The sequence below is a fragment of the Macrobrachium nipponense genome, chromosome 35, assembly GCF_015104395.2.
Source record: "Macrobrachium nipponense isolate FS-2020 chromosome 35, ASM1510439v2, whole genome shotgun sequence".
NCBI classification, from domain to species: domain Eukaryota; kingdom Metazoa; phylum Arthropoda; class Malacostraca; order Decapoda; family Palaemonidae; genus Macrobrachium; species Macrobrachium nipponense.
In genome coordinates this window covers 44,776,256-44,790,015 of record NC_061096.1, presented here as the reverse complement: position 1 = coordinate 44,790,015, position 13,760 = coordinate 44,776,256, and the positions used below count along the sequence as shown (strand labels likewise).

Genomic DNA, 13,760 nt, shown 5'->3' with positions numbered 1-13,760 from the left:
ACATCCAGTTACATTGTCATGTATGGGAGCCTTCACAAGGTCATTTTCACCAGATCATACCTTTGTTGGGTGGAGATAATGAGCATGGACTGCTATTTCTGCTACTTGCCTGTACTATTTAATTATATAGGTTTGGGAATTTCCTTAAGAGGTGTATAGAAGCTGCAGCTGCTGAGTAGCTAAGTGTAACATTTTTAAAGCTACCTAGGAACTTTGGTATTTACCAGATAGTACAATATTTTCACATTTTCTCATCACCTAATTGGTTCAAAATCACTTTCTTGTTGCTGAAATGTTAATTTCGATGTTTACCAGATTTCAAAATTTTCACATTCTCTTTTGTGTCCTGGAATATGATGATTCTGAAATATGTAAAAGTATCCAGGTCATGCTTTGCATAAACCTGTGCTCAACATTGCTGGTGGTTATATAAATTGTGGTGTACTTCAATTTGTAGGACTGCATTGTACTTTGTAAACATTTGAAAGCCTTGCATGTGAAAGTGGAAATGGTTGAAGGATCCCTTCCATCTGAGGTAGAATTTAAACAAAGTACGTACTCTTTAGAAGACGGGTAAATGCTGACACACTACAGATACAGAAAGAAGGATTTTCATTGTGCAGTTGTTTAGCACTACCCCTTCTCATAATGGATGTATGTGTTCAAATTACACCTAGTAGGGGAAAGTTGTTGCATTTATTTCCTATATTGGTTTCAAGTGTGCAAGCAAAAATAGAAGTGTGTTCATCTGAAAGTTGAGGAGAAACTAATTAAGAAACAAAAAAAAACAAGAAGTCTGTTTTCTATGAATATCCATTTTTTATCCATCTACTTCCCCCAGACGATTAATAGGTACAGACACTCATAGCCAGTCAGTCTACTTCTGTCCGCTTTGAATGGTGGGAGGGAAATTTATATAAAGACATAGTAACCCAATACCTGAGGAAACAAAGTGGTTAAGAAGTCGGCACCAAGATAGCAATATGGAGATAACGACCTTCCTGCTCCAGCGCTGCCCAAAATTGACAAAAATTTCATTCTTTCATTTATTCACCACAACCATGCTTCTAGTTACAATAGCTACAACAACCTCTTAATGAATTTTTTTTTGTCATGTATTTAATTAAACTACACTACTTCACTGTATATATACAGTATATTAAAACTGAAGCTTCAATAAGGTGGGATGGTCTAAATTAGATTCTTTAATTTTTAAAGTAAAAAAAGTTTTTGAAAGCCTTGTCGTCATCATCAGATACTGATGTACTAAGGATAAATACAGCTACACTCGGGTACATGCATGAAGTTCCCCCAACATCAGATGTAGGGAGGACCACATATATACACCCACACCCAAGTGTAGCTGTTATCTGCTTAGTGCATCAGTAACTGATGAAGCCTTTCTTTGAAAGCTTGTAGTACTTTGAAAACTCAGGTCTAATTCTACTTTTAGTACTTTGAAAATTAGAGAATCTAATTCTAAAACATCCAATCTTTTTGAAGCTTACGCATGAGGTATAGAGTTGGAATTTTTCTGGTTGGTGCTACTTTAATGATATCTATAAAATGTGTCAGTTTAAAAATGAAATTTGAACTTTAAAAAAAGTATAGGGGCCATATGAAAGGAGACTGTATATAATAATAGTACTTAAATTTAAAATTTATATATCTTAAAAAAAGAATTAACAATTTCATATTCATTTTATTCATGATACAAAAATAGAGATGAACTGTCACTAATCAAAGCCTTGCTGACTGTATTGGTACTAAAACCATATTCAATAATTCCAGTAACGAAATATCGAGCATCGTTTAGAGCTGATCCCATAATGCAGTTAACATATGGTAGATGACAATTGTTCATTAACTGTAAACATTTGGTTGCTTGGACAATCTCCCATATGCTGCAAGTTGTAAACAATAGGTGGTTAGAACCCCTGACTTCAGAGATGAAACAATGTGCTACCGAAGTTTTATTGGTAAATGGATGAGTATATTGTTTTGACCTCTTCTGAATTCTCAAAGGCATTTTGAAACCTCAGAACCAAAGACAATTATAAAACACTGAAGAACTAAAGAAAATCTGAGCCTCGGTTACAATTTAACTATATAGTAGCATTCAAATATTTCCAGTTCCTCTTGACTAAAATGGAGCAAAGTTGCTAAATGAAATTACAGCTCCTCCTCAAAATTGTATGAATTTTTAAATATCAGGGACCAGAGGCCACTTAAACATTGCAAGGTCATGAGCAATTTGAAGAAATTGTAGCACCTCAGTGGCGTGGTTGGTATGGTATTAGCGTCCCACCTCGGTGGTCGCGGGTTTGATTCTCGACCATTCCATTGAGGAGTGAGAGATGTCTATTTCTGGGGATAGAAGTTCACTCTCGACATGGTTCGGAAGTCACAAAGTCGTTGGTCCCGTTGCTGAATAACCACTGATTCCATGCGACGTAAAAGCACCATACAAACAATCAATTTGAAGAAATTGTGGAAAATTAATTAAAATCATGGCATACAAAGATTACCTGAAAAACATTTTACAACAAGTATTGAGGGTACTTTAGTTTCACAAGGTATGCAACATTCCTAAAGCAGTCTAACAGATACAGTATAACAGATATACCGAGTTCACACCTTATAAATAGAAAACAGCTGTTAATCTAATTACTTTTACAAGTAAAATGCCTACAGAAACAGAATTTCTATTGCTATAAATCTTTACAATTTACCAAAGTATCAATATCTTGGAGATGTTTCCAGTGACAAGAGAGACTAAATTCAGGACCAGCCAATTTGTTACATAGAAGATATTCCTTGCTACCTAGCAAGGACATCTTTAATTTGCCTTCAAAAGGAATCATCTGAATCTCCAGCCAATTTAATGTAAATTAAATTCATTATTACTTTATGTGGTCTCCACAATAACTGCATAAGTAAGGCCCCGTCCACACGGCCGAGCTTTGTTCGATGTGACGTCAGAAGCGGAGAAACCGCGGCAAAGTTCTGACGTTTTCTCGCTGTTTTTACGCTTCTGACGTCACATCGGACAAAGTTCGTCGACCAAAGCTCGACCGTGTGGACGAGGCCTAAGACCAATGCACAGGAACCCAAATGAGGCTACATGTCACGGAACTTGAACAAGAACCTATGTAACTAATACTCAGACATTTTCCCATTTACCATTAAGTCCAGTCATCACCAGGGACATGAATGCTTATTTCATGTATGTACAGTTTATCATACCAAGCTCATAAAGCTCGAATGAACTGCAAAATATAACCATTCTAATACAGAAACTACTCTACAAAAACAAGCCAAATTCAAGGGAACCAATATCCATTAAATTGCCACAATTGCGAAGCATCCACATATCAAATACTTATACTCGTGGCATCACATAATGAAACCACCTATCACAAACTGCCTACTTTCTACAACTGTTTAATATAATCTGCTAAACATGCAGCTGCAATTCTAAACAGCCTAACTGGAATAAAACTAGCCTGATGAACACTCCCAGTCTTGGCTCATGAAATTGACAAAGAAGCCACTGCAAATATCTGAAAATGAACATTAGTAACCTGCAAGAAAATCTTACTAATAATAAATACATCCAGCACCAAAGAAACAACTTCCAATTCCAGTTAAATAAATCTCATTTTTAGTGAATGAGACCAAGTGGTTTCCTTTCGTTGATGTCAGGAGCAGAGGCTGCAGCAACAGTAACCAAGGAATCATTTATCAACAAGCAGTAAGACACACCAATCCCAAAGGATTTAAACATGACAACTGAAGTTGTCTCAGAAACCAAACTACAAAGACAAAACTTACAAGGCATAAGCAATATCAAAAAAGAAAAAAAAAATAGCAGTTAACCTTTACCAAGTCAAATAAAAATGCAGTTAAATGTGGAAACTTTCCAGAGCCAAAAGTATTCTCAACTGCAAAGTGGTCTGCACCAAATTCTGACATTCATCACAGAACACAGACCTGTGTTCCACTGTTTGCACTAAGAAGCAAGCATAACTTAAAGTAATAATTTGAATGCCAAAAGTTTTTCAAAGGAATTATGAACTCAATGCCAAAGATGGTCTTAGATCACTCAAGTTCAAAATATAAAATCCATTTTATTTCTTTATCAGTCATAATTATGAAGCAACTTTGTTCCATGTAATCTAAGTGGAAATGGAAAAATCTGACTGCTGGCCAAATCATGAGGAAACTCAGAATTTCCTCAAGTACCTAAGTGTTTAAGGTTCTTTTCAGGTCTATAATATTTCAAATACTTTCAAGATTTTACATTCAGCTAAGTAAAATACATCAATAATAAGCAAAACCCTTCAGCAGTACAATCATTCACCTCCAAATTACATTACGTAATGGTTTTAGCTACTTATTTTCTGTAAATTTCAGCGACTGGACATTGTCCAAGTGAGAAAATTTGCTTCAAGTACTAGCTGAAAAAAATCAACTACCATACTAGTCTACATGATGAAAAAAGCTATGTCACACCAATTCTGGGAATCATACTGGGATTGTTTATAATGCCTACATAGCTCCTGGTACCAGGACAGCAAGGGGGAAGAATTCATGGCAACAATGCCGTCCCTGTAAAGCCAGCCCCTTGGTGTGTGGCTGGGCTCATGCCTTTCATTCTTTGTAGTTGCAACAAACCACCTGGAAGAGAATTTTGATTTAGACTCAAAATAACAAGTGTCAGATTTCAACATGAATTTCATTTTGACATATGCCTTGGGCCATTATGAATCTTGTACAACAATTGTTTAAAAAATTATATGCACATTCAGAATAAAACTATGAAAACCTCAGGTAAACTGTTTTATTGGCTCATTTTTTGTTTCTTTTACAACTGTAATAAAAAAGTTTCTATATTGCATTAAAGTACTACTTGGATCTGCATAGCCAAAGCATCATGTTGCTAACTTTTGTACTTTCTACCCTGCAAAAGTAGTACTAATCCATAATTTAAATCCTACTGGCAGCTCTATGTCTATCACAAAATGCTGTTTAGAAAGATGTGATGCTTGTAAACCTAATTAGAATATGGATTCACACTTCTTCCCAAAGAAAGTTACGTTCTTGTGTGAAAACGTAAATATTTAAGATTTATATTTTAAATACTTATCTCTCCATTATACAGTAACTTCCACGCCAGCAGTAGTTCAACAGATTGAAACAAAAAAACAAGACCATGAAACAAAAAAACAAGACCAGTCTGTTTTCTATGAATATCCATCTTTTTATCCATCTACTTCCCCCCAAACTACTGATAGGTACAGACACTCATAGCCAGTCAGTCTACTTCTGTCCACTTTGAATGTGGGGAGGTAAGGAGGGAAATTTATATAACAGACATGTGGAGGGATAAGTATTTAAAAAATCATTCTTAAATTGACTATTTATATCTTTGAAAGGAACATTACCTCTCCATTATATAGCTGATTCCCACATTTGAAAAAGGAGGTGGGCTAAGTGGAAATCACCCAAGCCTTGAAGGCTATTCAGAAACAAAATATTTTATATAAAACAAGTGTTTTGTTTCAACCAATGAATTCAATCCATAGGCTATTACTGCTGCCTTATGAGGACTGTCACTCAGGTATGAGATCCTCATGAAGATAGCTAAAGCCTCTTTGGAGGATGGCCCCTTCAGCAGAAGGAGGGGTAGGGTTTCTGTGCCAAAACTCTGCACAGCCAACAATGGATAGCTAACAAATACATCAGTACAAAATGGCATAGTACTTCTAAAAGAAAAGGTATCTTTCGATTCACCTGCACCAACCACAGGAGTTAAGGCTCTGCAATAATCACATTTTAATCTTTGCACCATGAAGATAAACCAAAGCAAATACTACAAGATAACCAGCTAACATTTTTTACATGCTATTGTGTAAATTTTTATTTTTCTTGATCAAAATACATGGGTCTCAAGGATAACTTTCCTCTATTAACAATTTTCTGACCACTTCAAATTTGGCCCCATTAATTTCTTAAGGAGAAAAACAGACATGTGGCTTAAGAAGCAGTGGTGATTGCATCACATTATGGCATTCTATCAGCAGAAAGTCCTTAACCAAAGACCCAATGAAAAGGACATTACATTCCTACTCTTTGGAAGCTCTGGTTTCCAGATCACTAAACAAAGAACCTTTACATTAGGTTTAATCCTTTTAGTTCAATTCCAACAATCTTTACTGACAGTACTGGACCCAAGTTCCTCAAGCCCTAGTGACTCCAGGCTAGGAAAAGATACTGTTGTAGGAAAGGGCCTAATCCAAAACTGTACGTAGTCCAAAATAAGGCAAAACAAGGCTTTGCTAAAGGCCTTGCCTTTAGCAAAGCCTACCTTATCTGACTAAGATTGTGGCTCTCACTCCTTAGCTGTCTCTCTCAGGCTAGTGTTAAGTTTCCATAGATTCTTTAAGGACATTGTTCTGAATGGTTCAAAGGTTGACAAAATATTGAACTGAAGAACTGCATACAAACTCCAAGGTAAAGTAAGTGGCAGGGACCTGGAAAACTCCACCTTAACACCTTGAAAAACATCTAGAGGCAGATGGATACAAGACAGATAAACATGGAAAACCAAGTGTTCTGGTTTTTTGCTTCAGTCTGTTGAACTACCACTGGCACAGACGCCAAAGTTATATAATGGAGAAGTAAGGTTCGTTTCAAAAATATAAAAACGTACACACTGCATAAAGAAAAATTGGGTCTAAATTCAGTTCATTTTAGTATGCTCCTAATAATTTTGCATACATGCTTATATGAAATTTATAAAATACTCATCAAGGATTTCAGTTCAGGTGTGACCAGTGAACAAGTGGTTTGGAGTCGAAGAATTAGCATTTTTTTAGACTCACTGGTAAAGCAACCAAATGCATTTTACCTAGCTACCCATCCCCAACAAAGGAATACAAGAAAAAAAGAAAAAAAATTAGGGTGAGAGGAAAATAGTTCGGAATGGAATAGAATATAAAATCTAGGCCAAATGCAAAGCACTGGGGTGTTCTAGGAAATACCTGTTAGCAAAGGGAGGAAAGTAAGATGGAAGAAAGAAAATATGAAAGGAGGTACATTAAAATAAATGAAAGGGGTTGCAGCTATGAATCAAAGGGATGCTGCAAAGAACCTTAAGTTGTGCCTACAATCGCAGCATGATGTGCACTGATGGTGCTATCTCCTACTGGGAATGAGAAATGAGATGAGATAAAGACATGCAGAGAAAATGAGGTTCTATTTGAAATGTAACTATGGTTGCAGTTAGAGAAGCACTCACAATGTGTCTTATTATTCTAACACAGAAGATTCCACAAATCCTCATAGCTGGGAAAATTGAAGACCAAGTTTAATGAAACTTCTACATTAACATCCACCAGTGGTTTCACATATCAGCCAAGGGTATGGATATAACCATCACTACTTTCTTGGTCAGGCTGCTTTTCTTGATCTTGAAGATACGGACCATTTAAAAACTGAAGGCAATTGCCTGTAGTCCCATAATTCACCCATGAAGGAATTAAACTTAACAACTGTATACAACAAATCAAAATAGAGACATTGTCTAAGTTTTTGCCTATTAGTCTTAAGGAAGTTTAACCAAGTAAATAAAATTGGAGAAAGGTCAAATTCTAGGAGTTGGACACCTAGATAGTCAGAGAATAAGGAGAATGGCTGTAAAATCAAAGGAAAAATGATATTGTAATGATACAATTAAGTTTGTTCATACTTACCTGGCAGATATATATATAGCTGTATTTTTTTCCGAATCCGACAGAAATTTAAACACTTACGACACACGCAGTGGGAGTCAGGTGGTTAGTACCCATTCCCGCCGCTGGGAGGCGGGTATCAGGAATCATTCCCATTTCTATTCATAATTTTTTATTCCACTGTCTCCTGAGGGAGGTGGGTGGGTACTTGATTATATATATCTGCCAGGTAAGTATGAACAAACTTAATTGTATCATTACAATATCATTTTGTTCATGAAACTTACCTGTCAGATATATATATAGCTGAATCCCACCTTTGGTGGTGGGAGTAGACAGAATAGAAGATTAGGAAACATATATATGCAGATAATTGATATCTTGATTCCTTACCTGTTAGCATAGCTGACTTCGTGGTTACTGCCGCGTAAGTCTGCTTGTGCTACTAGAGTTGCCAGCGATGGTAGAGACCTATATAGCTGGTGCACTCCAGATGATCTGTCACAGGGGCGAGACCACGACGTGACTAGACCATATTGACCATACCATGAGGGCTAAGAAGTAAATATATATATAAAAATATATATCACCACCTGACCCACCTAGCCAAAGTTAAGTGTGTTAACTAAGGCTTAAGAGTTAAGAAGTCACCGTTGTCGGCGACTCAACTACTAAATTAAGAGCTCTTCCTAACCTTTTCTACAGGATAGGATGAGTGGTACTTCTTGCCCCCAAGATTGTGTCTGCAGACACGTATGGCCCTAGCGAGCAGCAGATCTCATATGCCATCTTCACATCTCGCAGGGACTGTGAATTGAACACAGAGTTGCTTCGCTAAAACATGGTACTCAGGATGTTGCTGAGTGCCATGCTCTGTTGAAATGCTTCCGAGGCCGCGCCCTCACCTCTGAGCATTCAAATCAAAAGATTTCAAATCTTTGTGCAAACACAAAGAAGAGCTTTTTGAAAGAACTCCTTAACAATAAAGCCAGGGTGTTCTTCGATATGGGCAAGTCTGGTCTTTTTCGGAACACTGCAGATTGTCCGTACGACTTCGACTTTCTTGAGTTTTATGTAGATAAAACTTGAGAGACCTGACAGGTGGGGCACAGGACTCTCTCTGGCTCCTGCCCACTAACTTGTGCCATCCTTGCTTCCAAGCTCCTGGCCCAAGGACAAAACGGGTTTCCATTCTTAGGCCATAACGAAAAGCTTAGAGAGCACACCGCCTTGTGTTCTCTAAAGTCAAAACTTGTGACGATGGCTTAAAATCTCACTAACCCTCTTTGTCGTATCTAGGGTGGTTAGAAAAAATGCCTTCCTGATTCACATGCAAGAAGTTAACAGGTAGGAGATGTTCGAATGCTTTGACATCAAGAACTTCAGACTATGTCTAAGTTCCATATTGAAAGCTTCGATCTGGACATGCACAGTCAGTTCGTCTGTACTAACGTCAGGTGACCAACCAGTTTGACCAGTCAGACGAATCAAGGACAGCAAGGCTGTACCCTGAAGACCATAATGCACTATTCTTCGACTGAAGGATGAGAGTCTGGACTGCCTGGGCGATTCAAGCTAAGCAAACCTTGGGGGGTGTATTCAACGCCAACCCAACGTCGTTAGCGAATCAACTCCTGAGCCACTCCTGACTCGAGCTTCTGGTGCCAGAGAAAGGAGCGAGGAGCAAAAAGGCGATTCAGTCCCGAAGGACGAATGCCTGACAGTCCAACCTGGTCTCATGTTAAACGATCATCGGGGGTGTATAAACGCAACCGACTTCGTCAACAAGAAACTCAGGGCTACTATATGTCTCCTGATCTCGCACGAGTGTCTGACTCCGAGAAAACAGGTGAGACAAAAAGTAGATGGTGAGCGAGTTTCGAGATTTCACAGAACTCAAAGATCGTGAAGGGCTTTGTTGTTTGACAGAAGCAAATCTCTGAGCCCAAAGGCCGTCAACAACATATTTGCGTATTCTTTAATAGTTGTGACTGCCAGCTTATCCCATTCTTCAAACGGAAAAGGGAAGACTGCCAATTCTTATGCTGTCAAAATCTCGATAGTCTGAACGTAGTCAGAACTCAGAGCGGAGAGGTTATAGGTACCTTTCCGTGTTAAAGGAGACCGACTCCTCTCGGAAAAGGTCCTTGGAAGGACGTGACTCTGTGAATCTAGGATCTTGAAGGCCAACATGGGGCGATTAGCGTCATTGTTCGCTCCCTGTGATGATATAAATCATCTTATTACATTTCCTAAGCGATTGAAAAAGGGGAAAAAAGAGGACTAAAACATCCATCCCCGTTCAATATCATAGGATGGCGTTTAATGTTACCGCTCCCGGATCGAGAATAAGGGAGCAGAGAAGAAGAAGCCTCTTCGTCCTCAACCTAGCGAAGAGATGAATGAAAGGACGTCCCTAAAGTCTCCACAACTCTCAACATACTTCTAAAGAAAGATTCCACTCGGAAGTCAGTAGTTGCTGCCTTCGATCGAGACGATTCGTACGGACTTTTGCAATCCTGTAACGAACCTCTAGAGGATCGTTCCATTCTACGCCTGTTGTTATAATAGGCTCTTTCTCGTAAACCGAACCGCCGGGACCGAGAGAAGATACTTCCTAAGATATGAGAGAGCTGTGGAAGATCAGAGTTGATATGGACCATGGTTCCAAAAACTCGTTTCGAGGGACTGGAGGGACGACTGAATTGCTTCCACTTCTTTCAGATTATGATCCAGGACATCTGAAACCCTCTCCAGATGTCCGGCACCTTCTTTCTATCACCTCAAGAGATACTTAACGCACCGAGAGATGTTCAGAATCATCTTCCTAGATCTTAATAAAATTTCAGTTTCCTGGTAGGAAAAAACTGTAGAGGTCTGAATTGCAGTCTATTCAGGGAAACAAACTTCTTTAGGAAGGAAATGGTCCCCAGCAAGCTCATCCATTCCCTCACACAGTATGTTTACTTCCCTAATAAGGCTGCGCTTTGCCTAAGCAAGAAGAGCATATATAGTGCAATGTTGTGGTAGACTCGTAGTCCTATACCGTGCGGTAACGAGCACCGAAAGGAGTAAGATATCTCTGTAGGACATATTATTAAGGCCAAACGAATGCAATGTTTATTCATTCATGTAAGAAATCCCCTCAATCTTAGGCTAAAGTCCGTGATTGTAGGGCGAGATACAGTTTAGTCAGTCAATCCCGCAGGAGAGAGAGAGACGTAACTGCCAGCACAGAGATACGGTTAGTCAGTCAATCCCAGCAGAGAGAGAGACGTAACCTACCGCGCATGACAGCGAACGAGCTGGTACTGGCTCGTTTGGACTGGAGGAGAGGACAGTGACAGCAGCAGCTTACGATCGTCCGTCATCGTCGTCTCTTAACTTTATGCCTGGGTTGCCAGCTACCCTATTCTATGAAGAAAGGTCCCTTATTTTTAGCATAGACTCTCAAGCTGGTATATTTAAGCGAAACAGAAAACGCTAAATATATAGATGCGTTTGTGTCGTCAGAACACTACCATACAACGGTAAAAAGATAAATCGGAAACTCCTGGAAGGCTGCAGGGAGTAACGATTAAATGTCCTTAAAATGGACCATAGACCTCTCGGTTGCCATCCGAAGAGGTAACTACAGCAAGCGTATATGACTTGAACCAACCAGAAATAAAATAACGCAAGGCAAAATATGAAATATATCACAATAAAGTTTGTTCATACTTACATGGTAGACATATATATAGCTGAATTCGGAAATACAGCTACATACATATCTGACAGGCAAGTTTCATGAACAAAACTTAGGAGAATCGAAGCAGTCAGCTCAAGCTTCTTATGTTATTGGACATAAGGGTTCATTGACGTAGTCTACAAGTCTATTTCTTGTACGAGTCTGCGAATGAGAATGAGAGCTCTTCCGAATCTTGTCAATAAGAGCTTGTTCGCTTACGCAATATCAAGTTAATGCAGATGTTTGTCAATGAGAACTAACCCATTTACGGGACAAAGAGATATTTTGTCAATGAGGGGATACCCACTTACTTTGACAAAACGATAGTAATATTGTCATGGGGGAAAGTCACTGAATTGACAAAACGTAATCCAGGAAGTCGATGCATTTTATTTTCCGATTCCCGTCTCAAACGAGGAAGGGGCAAGAATCCTGTTAAGAGACTGGGCTTACGTCAGGTAGAACGACGATGTTCAATTCGGCAGCGTAGTCCCGACTAGGAACTAACAAAAACTATCATCTGAAAAGCCCTTTCAGATGGGCTAAAAAGCTGGCAAAATTATCCTGGGAAGAGGAAGAAACTCTCCAACCAGCTTCCTCTCCCGTATCACAACTAATGCCTGCTAGCTAAAATTTATTGGCAGTATGGCAAAGGAAGTCCTGTCTTGCGCTTTCCTGAAGAGCGTACTTTTGATGAGTGCCTTTGCCAGAATCCTACTGAACGTTGCCGAGAGTCCTGACGTGCAGGACATCGAGCCTTTATAACCCGTAACTGCCTTAGATCCGCCTAAAGTCTTGACTGCGCGGTAGTGGCAACTTAAATTTATTGGCAGAAAGGCAAAGCTTGCGGTAGAGCAAACGAGAACTTTCCCTGAGCTTTCCTTAACTCCATCCACCTATGCGAAAAGCCGCCTATTAATTGACAGAGACCTCTTGAATTCACGAAACCCGATGTCTTGCTGGGTTTCGAAGAAGAAGTTGTCTGTTCACTTTAAGCTTCCTCCGAAGCACTGCCTACTTCACATTCTTGCAGGTGAGGAGAAGGTATCATCGAAGGTAGAGGTAAAAATTCTTTAAGCCCAAATCTGAAACAAGAGCTTGAAGAGTTCAACAGAAACGTTCAGCCAGGCGACACACCTGGCGTGCGCTGGTGCACGCTCGGCGTCCACTGGCGCGCACGCTCGGCGTCCACTGGCGCGCACGCTCGGCGTCCACTGGCGCGCGCTTGGCGTGCACCGTGCGCCCCTGGCTTGGGCGTCCGCTCTCAAAAGCTTACTTCTACTATGACTTCTTTTACGTATTTCTCGGTGGAAAGACGGACACGAGTTCAGGGCGACGTTCGCCTTCTTACTTCTCACTGAAACGCATAACGAGAGAGAGAGGAGTGAAGCGTCCTCTTCTATAAAGCTTCTATTTAGAGGGCGCGGAGTCCATCCGAAAGCTCCAAACCCCTGCGCTGGGAGGACGCTTCGGAGGACGAGAAGCAATCCTTCAGGATTCGTGCACGTGCACGCACTTAGGCAGTCTGGGATTTTCATCAGAAACTGCCGAAGGCACGCCAGATCGGTGGGGGTTCCTCGTAACCCTCCTTCGGCTTTCGACATGCTTTCTCCCTGGTTCTGGGAGTCAGCAGAGGCCCTCCCGGCCTAGAGGCGAAACGAGGCCGATCTGACGCACCCTCCACTACACAAGGGGTATCACTGCACTTCTGCACTTCACTTTTACTCTCTAAAGCAAGCACTTTCGATTCTAAGTTACGAATCGAAAGAGTATCAGAGAAAGGGCAATTTCTCTACAGACACTGCTTAGGGCCCGAAGGCAACACTGCAGGGTTAGGAGTAACAATTACAGAAGTAGCACTTCACAGCAATGAAGGAGAGCGAGCACCTCTCGTAGACATATACATAGCCCGTAGCCATACTACAGGGTTATGCAAAATAAAGTCTACAGGAAGGTTAGCAGGTTCACTACCCTGACTTTTGTTACTGATTATTGCGTACATACGAATCATACGTCTTCCTTACGGAATTAGACATGTTTACTGATTAATTGCGTACATACGAATCATACGTCTTCCTTAGGAATAGATTACGGAATAGACAAAGTCTCACTCCTTACATGACAAATCTCAACAAAGAAGCAAGACCCATACCCCTCGTACATACCAAGTGCGAATCTACCGAAGCTTTCGGTAGCCACACCCTATCTTTGCAGACAACCCCGGTTCTGAAACTAGCCTAACTAGATTCAGATATTTTTATGCAAAAATGCATCAAATTCAAATCAATTTAAGA

The 13,760-nt window shown here is 40.0% G+C and overlaps 1 long non-coding RNA gene across 1 annotated transcript in view; it reads right to left on the bottom strand.

Moving 5' to 3' along the window:
- Positions 1–1,650: 1,650 nt before the first annotated feature.
- Positions 1,651–13,760, bottom strand: part of LOC135208731 (uncharacterized) — a 41,194-nt gene continuing 29,084 nt past the window's right edge. The window contains exon 4 of the long non-coding RNA XR_010313210.1: positions 1,651–4,680. This is a non-coding gene — a long non-coding RNA (uncharacterized LOC135208731). The remainder of the gene's footprint in view (positions 4,681–13,760) is intronic.